Source organism: Lepidothrix coronata, unplaced genomic scaffold (genome assembly GCF_001604755.1).
Source record: "Lepidothrix coronata isolate B3197 unplaced genomic scaffold, Lepidothrix_coronata-1.0 Scaffold198, whole genome shotgun sequence".
In the NCBI taxonomy this organism is placed as follows: domain Eukaryota; kingdom Metazoa; phylum Chordata; class Aves; order Passeriformes; family Pipridae; genus Lepidothrix; species Lepidothrix coronata.
In genome coordinates, this window is record NW_016690378.1 from 108544 (window position 1) to 121571 (window position 13028).

Below are 13028 nucleotides of genomic sequence, written 5' to 3' on the forward strand. Positions count from 1 at the left end.
CTACTTTGTGGTCACAGAATCCCAGGATCATTGAGGCTGGAAAAGCCCTCCAAGGTCATGGAGTCCAACCTGTGCCTGATCCCTACCTGGGCACTGAGTGCCACGTCCAGTCATTCCTCAGACACCTCCAGGGGTGGGGACTCCAAACCTCCCTGGGCAGTCCCTTCCAAAGCCTGACCACCCTTTCCATGGAGAAATTCCTCCTGATGTCCAACCTGACCCTCCCCTGGCACAGCTGGAGGCCGTTCCCTCTCCTCCTGTCCCTTGTTCCCTGGGAGCAGAGCCCTTGCCTCCCCCCTCCTGTCAGGGAGATGCAGAGAGCGAGAAGGTCCCCCCTGAGTCTCCTTTTCTCCAGGATGAGCCCCCCCAGCTCCCTCAAACATTCCTGGTGCTTCAGCCCCTTCCCCAGCTCCGTTCCCCTCTCTGCACTCACCAGAGGGATGGGCCATGGCTGGTGACCACACACCCCCTGAACACCTCCAGGGATGGGGACTCTGCCAGTGTCCTTGGCAGCTGTGCCAGTGCCTGACTGCCCTTTCCATGAAGGAATCTTTTTATCCAGCCTGGGATTCCATGAAGGAAATTTGCTCATCCAACCTGAGCCTCCCCTGGCACAGCTTGAGGCCATTTCCTTTCCTCCTGTCCCTCATTCCCTGGGAGCAGAGCCCGACTCCCCCCGCCTCCCCACTCCTGTCAGGGAGTTGCAGAGCCAGAAGGTCCCCCCTGAGCCTCCTTTTCTCCAGGCTGGGCCCCCCCAGCTCCCTCATACTAATATAAGATTATATCTGAGATTTTAAATTATTCCCTTTTAACTGGTGAATTATTGCCTCCATTTTTTCCATGTGGGGCCCTCAACTCAACGACCAAGTTCCAACAAGACTCTCAGTGCTCCACAGCTACACACTGAGCCCAGGGAGTGGGTGCCTAAATCCAGAAATGCTGTTTAAAAAGCAACATTAGGTGTAGAAATTCCTGTTTCATTGGACAGAAAGGCTGTGACTGTGGAGAAGAGGATTCCTTACATCCAGGACAAAACCCATCCAAGAGCAAATTCCAAAGAGACAGTCTCAAAATAAGGCTCTTCCTGAAACTCGGAGCTTGGAGCAACCTGGGCTAGTTGAAGGTTTCCCTGCTCATGGCAGTGGGGTGGAACTGGATGATCTTCAAGGTCCCTTCAGCCCAAACCATCCTGGGATTCTCTGATATGATTCCATAAATTTCCTATTAATATTTAATCCCTAATGAGAGCACAGACGTCACCCATGTCGTAATCTCTGTACTCAGGTGAGATCTGCAGACCATCAACTCTTATCTCTGGGCTCTGGTTAGAAAATTCTGTCTCCCATTTCTTGCTGCTGTACGTAAGGACTGTGTAAAACAGGTGATGAGAGGCCAAAAGGGCAGGGTAAGGCAGGAAACATGGGAGTGCTGTGAGCAGGTCCTGCAGAGGATCCATAAGATATTTCCACACTCAATCTGGTGGTTCAGGAACTGATTCTTTTCCCACTCACACTGTGTCTTGACCCTGACTACACCACGTGGATTTATTTGTGAGGTCTGTTTGTGTCAGGTTTTGTCTCTTCTACAGCATTTTTTGTTGAAGGGGTTTGTGGCCTGGGTGCTGTAGGATGTGGTGAACACCTGTCCTTGGACAAGGCAAGAAGTTCTGAGGGCTAATTCACATTATTTCTCTCTGGCTCAAACTGTTATCTGTCAGAACAGCTTCGAGAGACATAGAGTGTATTTAATTTTTGACTAAATATTCGTCCAAATCTCAATTAAAGAATTTTTTAAGCTTTTTCCGTGATATCTTTACACAGAGAACTGTCTGTTGGCATGAAACAGATGTGGTTGTGGCTGCAAAGTAACTTCCTGGGTCACCGGGGCCCTTCCCACGGTGCTGAACTCTAAATTCAGTGAGTTTCCTTGTCTGCCAGTGCTACCTGGAAAGTGCTAGCAGAGTTTATTCGGTGTTGGGATGAAAGTGAACCAGGAGGGCACATGATTTTGCTGGAAATCCCATTTTATTGAGCACATCACTGAATCAACAACCAGTGAGTAAGAGCAGGGTGTTCAAGGAGCTCCTCTCAGGAGAGAAACAGCTCAGAGCAGCAGCAGAAAGGCCTGGTCTTCTGCAGGCTGGGCTTTTTGAGAAGAGCAACACAACAGGAGCATTGGTGCAATCACATTTGAACCACTGCAGCCAATCCTAGGAATCCCTTGTCCTTTATTCCCGGGCACACACATCAGCTGCCTTCAATATTCATTCCCATGGCTCAGTGAGGGTCAGTGAGATGCCACCACGTCCAGGAGTGTTCTGGAGGGCACAGGACACCAGCAGCATCCACACTTCCCTGAGCAGCTTCATCAGAGCCGCCTGAAGCCAAATCAAAGGGAATATTGGGCAGTTTTTCCGCTTCGAAATTTTCCCGTCCCAGTAAATCTTTTTGTACCTCCCAAGTTCAGCTGCAAATGGAAGGGCTGGACATTGGCACATCCTTGGGAGTGAGGTCTGTCCCTGGGAGAGGGGTGAGGGAAGATGCCACTGGAACAAACTCCATATACACTCAATTTTTTTGGAGATTGCCCCAATAAAAGGAAGTTTTCTCAGAAGCTGCCATGGCCTTGGTTCTGAGTGTTCACCCAACGACCAGATGGGCAAGTCTGTAATCAGGTTTTAACCAAACAACAGGATTCTATGTACTGACCTGGGAGAGTTTCAGGCTGATTTTGGAGTTTAGGACTTGCCCAAACCTGTTATTGTCCACATTTGTGCTCCTTGTTAAAGCACTGACATTGTTTTATTAGTGAAAAATGCAGGGAACACCAGTGCATCATTTTCTGTGGTGCCATTTTTAATTATTTGGGAAAATTTGCTCCAACTCATAGGGAACTTCTGGGGGCATAACAGTGCCCCCTTTAAGCAACATGAGTTTCTCTCTGCACTTTGCTCACATGCAAAAACCCCCCTTATCTTCATCATCCTTTCCATGAGGATGACGAAGAAGCTGCAGGATGGAGATTGTACAGGTGGGAAGGGGAAAAAAAAAACATCTTCCTGCTCTCCTGCTCCTGGAAGTGCCCCCATTCTTGGTTACAGCAGTGAGGGTGGAGGAAATGGAAAGGAGATTTAGGGCCAAGTTCCAAAGAAAGAACGTGGGACAAGGATTTCAAAGGCTTTTAGTGGCTGTGGTGCTTTTTTGCAATAAAAGAGAAAGGACCTTTTTCAAGGCCATGCAGTGACAAGATGAGGGGGAGTGGCCTTAAGCTGGAGGGTTGATTTTAGGAAGAAATTCTTGCATAGAACCACGAAACAGAGGTAGAAGCAGAAGGCTGGAGCTGCTTTTCCAGGACTGTCTCCAGGTGATTTTTGGGTATCTCCAAGGATTGAGACTCCACAACCTCTCTGAGCAGCCCATTTCAGTGCTCAGTCCCTCTTACTTTTGTCTTTTTGTTCAATATCAGTGAATTTCTGACTTGGAACCAGGAGAACAGTTTTAATAATTAAAAAAAAAGAGCTTTTTCTTTTTTTTTCTTTTTTTTTTTTTTAGGAAATTTCAGTGCTAAATGCTTTTCCTGGTAAAAAAGCAGAGTGATTGCAGGCAAAGCTGATGGGATTGGTCTCATCCCACCCCTTGCAAATTCAAGGATCCCCAAGGATTGCTCAGCAAACACTGAGAACACAAAGGTGGGATTGTCCTTGGGGTAATATTTTAACTACAAGAGTCAGAGAATGTTCCAACAATGACGTGACTTGGTTTATGAGCAATAAAAAGTCTATAAAAGCCACGGTACAGCCAAAGACTGTTTGTATTAAATATTTTACCATGTCCTGATAAAAAAAATCACAGGGTTTACATAAACATGCTCTTAGATCTTTCCAGGAGCTTATCTTGGGTTTTTTTTCTCAGTAATCTGAAAGACAAATCCAATGTTGTTCTCCTCTGCCCGGGATATTTGCACTGTCAGACACTGGAGTCAGAAGGTCTTTTTTTGGTGTTTTCAGCCCAGCCATGGTGAGATACTTTTTGATCACATCAATATGTTTTCTGTTTCTTGTGCCAGTGAATAAGGGGGTACCCTGAATCCCAGTATTCCTCTCAGCATTCCTCTGTTGTAGATAGTAAATACAGCCCAGCCTGATGTCTCCCCACGCCTGAGTGTCCCCATTTATTTGGGATTCAGTTGATTTGCCTCAGGCAACTGATTTTCCTTGATGTCCAACCCCTCTCCTGGTGATACCAGGGGGGGAAAAGATGGAGAATCCAGCGCAGGGTGACCAAAGTGGTGATGGGCCTGTGGCAGAGAGAGATGAACTTCTTTAATCTGCTAAAGGGGAGAGGAAAAGGGTGAGGGGGACAACTGTGCAGAACAGTTAATTATGGAAGGACAGCTACTCACAGACATCTTCAAGAAGCACAGGAACATCCAGTGATACTTCTGTGCTGCTTCCAAGGGCCTGTATCTCAGTTTGCTCATGAGCTGCATTGGCATTTCATAGCTCTGGAAGACTTTTTTGGGTGTTTTTTTGAAGCTCGTTCCAAGTGTGGGGCAGATTTGGGGATGGGAAGGAAGTATTTGTGATCATCCTGAACCTGCTGTCTGATCATTTCACTGAATTGCCTTTGTATCATTAACCTCTTTGTGCTGCAAAGCTGCTCCCTGTCTTTGATCACCTTTGTTGACTCAAACTTCAGAGGCCTTGTGGTGCTTCTGGATGGAGTCGGAAGGGACAGATGTGGTTGGGTGAGAACACAAAGCCACAGCAGAAGAGCCCTGACTCACAGAAATAACAAAGGGTGCCAATTCCAGCAATAAAACTGTTTGAACAGGTTGTTTTTGGGAAGGGTGGGAGGTCTGAACCCCGACAAGTCAACGGCAGAGAAAACTCAGCACTGGAGTGATGAGTTCATTCAGAGAGCAGCACATCAGAGGATTCTTTCCCCCTCACATTCCAGGAGGAACACATTGCACCAAGGAACTGTCCCACAGTTAACTGTGGACATCTATGGCAGGTTGGAGACGTGACCAAAACTGGTTTGTAATTGCCACTCAAAAAGAGTCTCAGAGGGGTCACGGAGATGCTCCAAGGGCTGGAGCTCCTCTGTTCTGGATCATGCTGGGAGAGCTGGGGGGGTTCACCTGGAGGAGGGAAACTCCAGGGAGACCTGAGAGCCCCTTCCAGTGCCTAAAGGGGCTCCAGGAGAGCTGGAGAGGGACTTGGGACAAGGGATGGGGGAACAGGACACAGGGAATATCTTCCCACTTCCAGAGGGCAGGGTTGGATGGGATACTGGGAAGGAAATGTTGGCTGTGAGGGTGGTCAGGCCCTGGCATAGGTTGGGCAGAGAAGCTGTGGCTGCCCCTGGATACCTGGAAGTGTTCAAGGCCAGGTTGGATGGGGCTTGGAGAAACTTGGGCTAGTGGAAGGTGTCCCTGCCCATGGCAGAGGGTGGGAATGAGACGGGCTTTGGGTCCCTCACAGCCCAAACCATTCTGGGATTCTATGAACATCAATCACCTTCCTCCTCCATGAGGCCCCACACCAAGCTCTGTTACACTGATTTCTTACAAAATCATATTTGGCAGAGTCAAGATATAAGAGAGGTGATGCTTTTTCCTCAAAAATTCACCAGTAATTCCGAGTTGACCTTTTTAGGGAGCGCCTGAACAGAAAAGTAGGAACCACCTGGGGAAATTTGGGAGAAGATGCTGGGAGCTACAGACTGTCACTGTGGACAAGGGAGTCTCTCTTTCATTAAGGGCTTGTAGCTGTCTGCAGCAGGAGCTACTGGGAGTTTCATCACAATATTATCTGGAAGTCAAGGTCATAATTATAAACTCCTCCAACAAACGTCACAGTGGGTCCGGTCTCACGTGGCTCTTGCAGTTACAGATACACAGGCAAGTCTCAATAAAGGATAAAATTCCTCAACAAGGTAAGGCAATGTCTAAAATGCTCCTTGAGCAAAAGCAGCTCTGTTATGACTAAATAAAGCAAAAGGGATGGGCTGATTTGGGTTGGGAGAGATCTCAAAGCTCATCTTGTCACCAGGGGCAGGGTGACACCTTTCACTAGCCCAGGTTGCTCCAAGTCTGGTCCTACCTGGCCTTGGACACTTTGAGGGGCAGTCACAGCTTCTCTGGGCAATCAGGCAATTCTCAGATGCCTTCTCAGTGGAAGGTTGGGAAACTCTCACTGTCCTGCCAGAGCAAGGATACCATCCTCTGGCTCCTCCCAGGGCACCCTAGGGCAGTGTCACGGCCCCAGGGCTGCCAGAGCTCGAGGAGTGTTTGGACAACACTTTCAGGGAGAGGGTGGAATTGCTGGGGTCTCTGTGCAGGGCCAGGATTCTGCACCTCTCTTTGAGGGGCAACACCAGGAACAGCCAAACCAGTTCAATCAGTCAGGGACAGGTGGATCTCTGAGAGGGACTGGTGGATCTCTGAGAGGGACTGGTGGATCTCTGAGAGGGACTGGTGGATCTCTAACAGGGACTGGTGGATCTCTGAGAGGGACTGGTGGATCTCTGAGAGGGACTGCTGATCGTTGCGGGTACAGGATGTCAGGAGACAGCTGGGTTTGAGGAAAGACTGGGCAAATGAGTGCAAACAGAACAGGAGCCCTTCCTCCAAGGGTTTATGGCAGGAATACTGTTTGTTCTGTGTAAAACAAAGGCAGCTGCAGATCCTGATTCCTGAGTCTGCAGCACTGTGAGGTCAAACCAACACAGGGCCTTGTACAAAGCACTTCTTTGTGGTGCAGATTTCTGGGGGTATGGGGGTGTCTGGTCAGGTGGTGTCCAGTTATTGGAGCCTTTCTAGAGCCTTCTCTCCGACCAATCTTTCATCTCCTTAATAAAAACAAGAAATCCATTCCGGTGACACTCTGGCAGTGAGGGCTGAGGAATATTAACATTTATTGCCTGATAAAGCTCTGCACAGAACTCTGACCTCACCTCTCAAACATGGCCAAGTTGTTCCACAAGGTGATCCAGAAGCTCTGCCAGCTGCCTGTGCTGTGGCACATGATCAGCACCCCGTGGAGACCATCCCTTCCTGTGGGGGTTGTCTGGGAGTGCCGGTCTGGAAGGGATGTCCCACACCTGGATCACGAGTGTCTCTCCAGGACGTGAGTCAGAGGAGCACCAGAAAAGCACCAGCAAGAAAATGAGCCTTGGGAGTCAGAAAGTCCATGGGCTGAGTAACAGGATCACCTGAGGCAGAGAAGGGGAAGGGATTTGTACAGGGAGGTTAAAGATAAGCATGTGGGACACAGAGGATGAGGCAGGGAATGGTTTGGGTTCCATCTTGTTCCACCCCCTGCCGTGGGCTCAGGCCCACTGGTCTGGCTCCAGAGATAACCTCTGAAGTGCTCATCTCTGGGGCTGGGTCTTGGTCACCAAGAATTTAGGGTTGGGTTTATTGCGTCAGGAATTAGAGGGAGAACTAGAGGATGCAAACGACCCCAGGACCCACCTGCCCAGAGCTACAGGATATGTGTCCATGTGAAACCAGAGGAGGTCACAGGGCTTTTGATCCACAGATCTATTGATCCAGATTCATGGTGAGCTTCAGATCTATCGATCCCATCAGATTTACAGCGAGACACGAATCTATTGATCCAAACAGACTTACAGATCTGCCGATTCACATTTTGTGAGTTAAAGATCTATTGATCCAGATTTATGGTGATCTATTGGTAGATCTGTGGGGTCTATTGATCCACACAGATTTATGTGGAACTACAGATTTACATTTTCCTTCCAAACCAGAAGTGATTCTTTCCGAGTCGTTCCTGGGAGTTGCTTTTCTGACTCGTTCTTAAGGTCGTGCAGACCAGGGAAATTCCACAACTTCCTCAGAAATGTCTGAAGCTTCACTGTGTCTGTTATTTAAACCTTTTCTCTTTGAATCAACCCCTTGCTGTAGTTCACAGAATCCCAGAATCATGGAATGGTTTATGTTGGAAGGACCTTAAAGCCCATCCAGTCCAATCCCCTGCCATGGGCAGGGACACCTTCCACCAGCCCAGGTTGCTCCAAGCCCCATCCAACCTGGCCTTGGACACTTCCAGGGATCCAGGGGCAGCCGCAGCTTCTCTGGGCACCCTGTGCCAGGCCCTCATGACCCTCATAGGGAAGGATTCCTTCCCAATATCCCATCTAACCCTGCTCTCTGGCAGTGGGAAGCCATTCCCTGTGTCCTGTCCCTCCAGACCCTTGTCCAGAGTCCCTCTCGAGCTCTCTTGGAGCCCCTTCAGGCCCAAAGCTTCTCTTCCCCAGGCTAAACGTCAGGAAAAACCAACAGCCCACAATTCCCAGTTCTGCACATGGAAATGGAGATCAGACCAACCTTGTTCTCTTTTATCAGCTCTCTACTTATCCAGTCCAAATCCAATATTTTCATCCTCACCCTAATCTCATCTGTTTCCTGCTTATTTTTTCTGTCCTCTCTTACTGGTCTGCCCCCCAGGAACACTCGTGGTCCTCTCTGGAGTCACACCAGCTGTCCTACATCTTCCCCGAAGTGCAGCTCTCTCAGTGGATGCAAAGGGATAAGATGCAGGAAGGAGCACTGGACAGCAGGAACCACGGTTTGCAGACTCCCCTCCCCTCCCCTCTGTGCCCGATGCCCACCTTGTCCCCAGCCCAGAGCACTGAGTGCCACATCCAGTCCTCCCCTGGACACCTCCAGGGATGGGGACTCCAAACCTCCCGGGGCAGCCCCTTCCAAGGCCTGACCACCCTTTCCATGGAGAAATTCCTCCTGATGTCCAACCTGACCCTCCCCTGGCACAGCTGGAGGCCGTTTCCTCTCCTCCTGTCCCTTGTTCCCTGGGAGCAGAGCCCGACCCCCACCTGATGTTCCCTGCCTGGAAAACAGGGAAGGGGTCAATCGAATGGACACAAAGCCAAGGATATCCTGGGAATGCAGAGGCACCTCTGGGAACACCCTGGCTTAGCAGGGCCTGCCTTTAATTTGTTGGATTGGGCATCTTTTCATCACCTTTCCGTGCCTGAAGCTGAGGGTGGGAAGGGAGGCACCTCTCTTGCACATCTGTCCCTGCAGGAAGGTCTCTTTGGGCATCACAGAACAAAGGAAGGCCCAGGAAAAGAGGTGCCAATTGATCTTTGCGTAGAATCCCAGAATGGTTTGGGGTGAAAGATCAGCAGGTGTGGTTTGCACACTCATGGAGTGGCCAGAAAGGCAGAGGAAAGGAAAGATTAATCCTGGAAGTGTCCAAGGCAAGGTGTGATGGGGCTTGGAGCAACCTGGGCTAGTGGGGAGTGTCCCTGCCCATGGCAGGGGGTGGAATGGGATGAGCTTTAAGTCCCTCCAACCCAACCCACTCTATGATACTCTGAAGTGATTCCATGAGCTGCATCACAAGTGAGAAATTCCACCTCGGCAACAAATGCCTTGAGCAGGAACTGGAGGAACTGTCCAGGAACAAACACTTCCACTTTGGGGCTCCTGATGGCTTTGCAAAACCTTCCTTTGGCATCAGAGCAGCCTGGGACCTGCCAGGCTGGGAACTGGGAGGGGAGAACCCAAAGAGCCAGGGAGATCTCAGCACAGATTGCAAGAAATGCAAGAAATTAACTCATTTTTTGAGAAATTCACCCATTTCCCCAAAAATATCCTGCCAACCACTACGTCAGTGATGGGCACACTGTTGTGGGCATAAAGAGGAAAACATTTCACTTCCAGTATTCCCAACATCTTGTCCTTGTCTTGCTGAACGGCTCATACATTTGCACTGGGCTGGAGGCACAGACGAGCATTAGTTTTGGTTGGGAAGCCTTAACAATTAATAACTCAGCAAATTTTTTGAGCCCAAGAACCACAAGGAAATTATTTAAGTGTTAGAACCCCCTTGAACAGAGACTGAGGAGCACTTGACGCTTTGCCTGTTTCACTGTTTTGGTTTTGGGTTTTTTTTTAATTTTTATATTTTTTTAAAGAAAAGGGCAGAACCGAACATTCAAATTCCCTTCTGTAACTTCGAGTTTAGAATTTAAAATCCAACTAGAGGGTGTTTGCTCCCCTCCTCCACGAGATGGCAGAAGAGCCTCGATGATGCCAAGGGCCCCTTTGCTGAGTGACTGATGTTTCAGCGCCGGGAAAAAACCCGGGGGCTGTTGAGCCACGATCCAAGCGGTCCAAACCTTCCAGATTTACAGCCCAGGCTTCTCCTGCTCGCTGTCAGTTCGTGCTCTCAAGTTCTGCGCGGAGTGACGTGTTTTTGTGTCACACAAACAAAGGGAAAAGTCAGTTGTGACCTGACAGGTGGGAGCAGAGGAGGGTGGAAAGGGCTGTCAGGGGGATCTTGGGCCAGGAGTGACAGGATGACAGTGCCAGGATGGAGGTGAGGACTCAGACTGAGGGACTGAATTCCTCAAAATGAGGTCACAATAATCACGTTTTACAATCTGTGGGTGGGAGACGGTGGAAAGTGCAAAGTGATGAGGAGGTACCTTGAGGGCACCAGGCTGGTTTGGGTTGGAGGGACCTTAAAGACTACCCAGTGCCACCCCTGCCATGGGCAGGGACACCTTCCACCAGCCCAGGTTGCTCCAAGCCCTGTCCAACCTGGCCTTGGACACTTCCAGGGATGGGGCAGCCACAGCTTCTCTGGGCAACCTGTGCCAGGGCCTCCCCACCCTCTCAGGGAGGGATTTCTTCCAATAACTAATCCAACCCTGCTCTCCTTCATCCACCAAGGAACTGTGGCAGTGCCTGCTGTAGGGTGTGTCCAGCCCCTGGAGGTGTCAGTGCAGGGATCCCAGGGAAAACAACCTGCCTGTCAGTCCTGGAATTCCAGAGAAAACCTACTTCAGTCTTGGGATACCAGGGAAACAACCTGCCTGCCAGTGCAGGGATCTGGGGAAAATAATCTCCTGCCAGTGCAGGGATATAGGGAAAATAATCTCCTGCCAGTGCAGAGATCCAAGGAAAACAATCTCCTGCCAGTACAGGGATCCCAGGAAAAGAGCCTTCTGCCAGTGCAGGGATCTGGGGAAAAAACAGTCTCCTGCCAGTGCAGGGATCCCAGAAAAACAACCTCCTTCCAGTGAGGGGATACAGGGAAACAACCAGTGTAGGGATCCCAGGAAAACAACCTCCTTCCAGTGCAGGGATAGAGGGGAAACAACCCTCCTGCCAGCACAGGGATCTGGGATCCAAGCTGCCTGCCACTCCAGGTATCCAGAGAAAACAACCTATCTGCTGGTGCAGGAATCCCAGGAAAACAACCCCCTTCCAGTGCAGGGATCTGGGATCCAGCTGCTCTTCAAGAGCTCAGAATCCTTGGAAATTTATACTTCTCATCTCTAGTGCCAGGAGAGTTACTTTCAGAAATGTTCACACTTGATTTGGTCGAGTTAATTTATATTTTGGGATTCAAAATATAAATACACCTTCAGGATGGACCATGTGCTCCACTGGTTTTGATTATTCATTGATTATTCATTGAATATTGAAGGAATCATTATTTTTATCAGGCAAATCTCAGATAAAAGGAAGATTGGAACAAAGTGCAAAGGTTGATCAGCAGGAGTGGGAACATGTTCTTGTTTTATACATGAGATGTGCAATTCCAGGTCGTGGATGAGGGGTTGTGGACAGATCAGCAGGAAGACTTGGATGAGAAAACTCCTGCACCGGCCAGGGGAGCAGAAAGCAAAACGAAATCCCATGTCTGGCAACTGCAAATTGGGTAAGGAAAAAGAATTTCAGCTCCCCAGTTAATAGCAGCGAGGAGCTCCAGGCTTTCTACCTACCACTTTTGTACGGAGAAAAGTGAAAGCAGAATTATTTGTCCTACCTGTCCCACAAACGTGGAAAATCATTTTTTTAAATCTCTGTTTAATTTTCAGTGGGACTACCTAAATTAAATGGTGTTGACAACACCACAATTTTGTTGTTGCTCTCTGTCTTTGGGAAAATGAAATTTTTAACTCCACCGTGGATTTTTGCATTATTTCACATCAAGATCTTGCAAAACACGTGCTCTTAAGGGATTTAAGGTCTGCTATTCAGCAGACCTTTTCCAGAAGCATCCTGGCACCTGCTGGAAGGAAAAGAAAGGAACAGAAAGCTTTTTGCAGTTTGTAGTCACTTTGCATCAAGGAAGGGGACATAAGGAAAACATTTCCAAGCCTGTCCTGCAAGAGCAGTGAAAAAATGACCCATCAAACTCAAAAAGCACCTGAGTCTTCCCATGATCTGGATTATGGGATAGATTTTCCTCATGGATCCCACTCATCTTCTTCAGCAGTCATGTGCTGTCAATAAAGACCTTGCACTCCACATTTCCAGCCTAAACAGAATCATGGAGTTATTGTGGTTGGAAAAGCTCTGTAAGATCTGGCACTGCCAGGGCCACCCCTAAACTGTGTCCCCAAGTGCCACATCCACACGTTTTTTGAACACCTCCAGGAATGGGGACTCCATGAAGGAATTTTCCCCAATATCCAGCCTTATCCTCCCATGGCACAGCTTGATGCTGTTTTCACTCCTCCTGTCCCTTGTTCCCTGGGAGCAGAGCCCAACCCTCCCCTGGCTCCACTCTCCTGTCAGGGAGAGGCAGAGCATGAGAAGGTCCCTCCTGAACCTCCTTTTCTCCAGGCTGAGCCCCTCCAGCTCCCTCAGACATTCCTCGTGTTCCCCACCCTTCCCCAACTCCCTCAGCCACTCCAGGTGCTCCAGACCCTTCCCCAGCTCCATTCCCTTCCCTGCACACACTCCAGCCCCTCCATGTCCTTCTTGTCCTGAGGGCCCCAGAGCTGTCCCAGGGTTGGGGGTGCAGCCCCACCCAGGCTCTTTGGTGCAACGCTCCCAAACTTCAACTGCTCCTCTCTCTGTGTTCACAGCCAGACTCAGAGCTGGGGCAGCACAGACATGGACCTGCTGCCCCTCTCCCAACCTCTGTGTGCTCCATGAGCCTCCAGCCAGGTTGGACAGTTGGGCTGATTCCAAGGGGATGAGGTTCAACCAGGCCAAGGGCCGGGTCCTGCCCTTTG

The 13028-nt window shown here is 49.5% G+C and overlaps 2 long non-coding RNA genes across 2 annotated transcripts; one reads left to right on the forward strand and one right to left on the reverse strand.

Moving 5' to 3' along the window:
• Positions 1-4202: 4202 nt before the first annotated feature.
• Positions 4203-5769, reverse strand: LOC108505748. The gene is made up of 3 exons (XR_001877587.1): positions 5690-5769; positions 4402-4713; positions 4203-4296 (listed from the first exon to the last, which is right to left on the reverse strand). It is a non-coding gene; the product is annotated as an uncharacterized LOC108505748 (long non-coding RNA).
• Positions 5770-5850: 81 nt separating this feature from the next.
• LOC108505747 lies at positions 5851-12295 on the forward strand. The gene is made up of 4 exons (XR_001877586.1): positions 5851-5939; positions 8476-8596; positions 11607-11722; positions 11883-12295. It is a non-coding gene; the product is annotated as an uncharacterized LOC108505747 (long non-coding RNA).
• Positions 12296-13028: the final 733 nt, after the last annotated feature.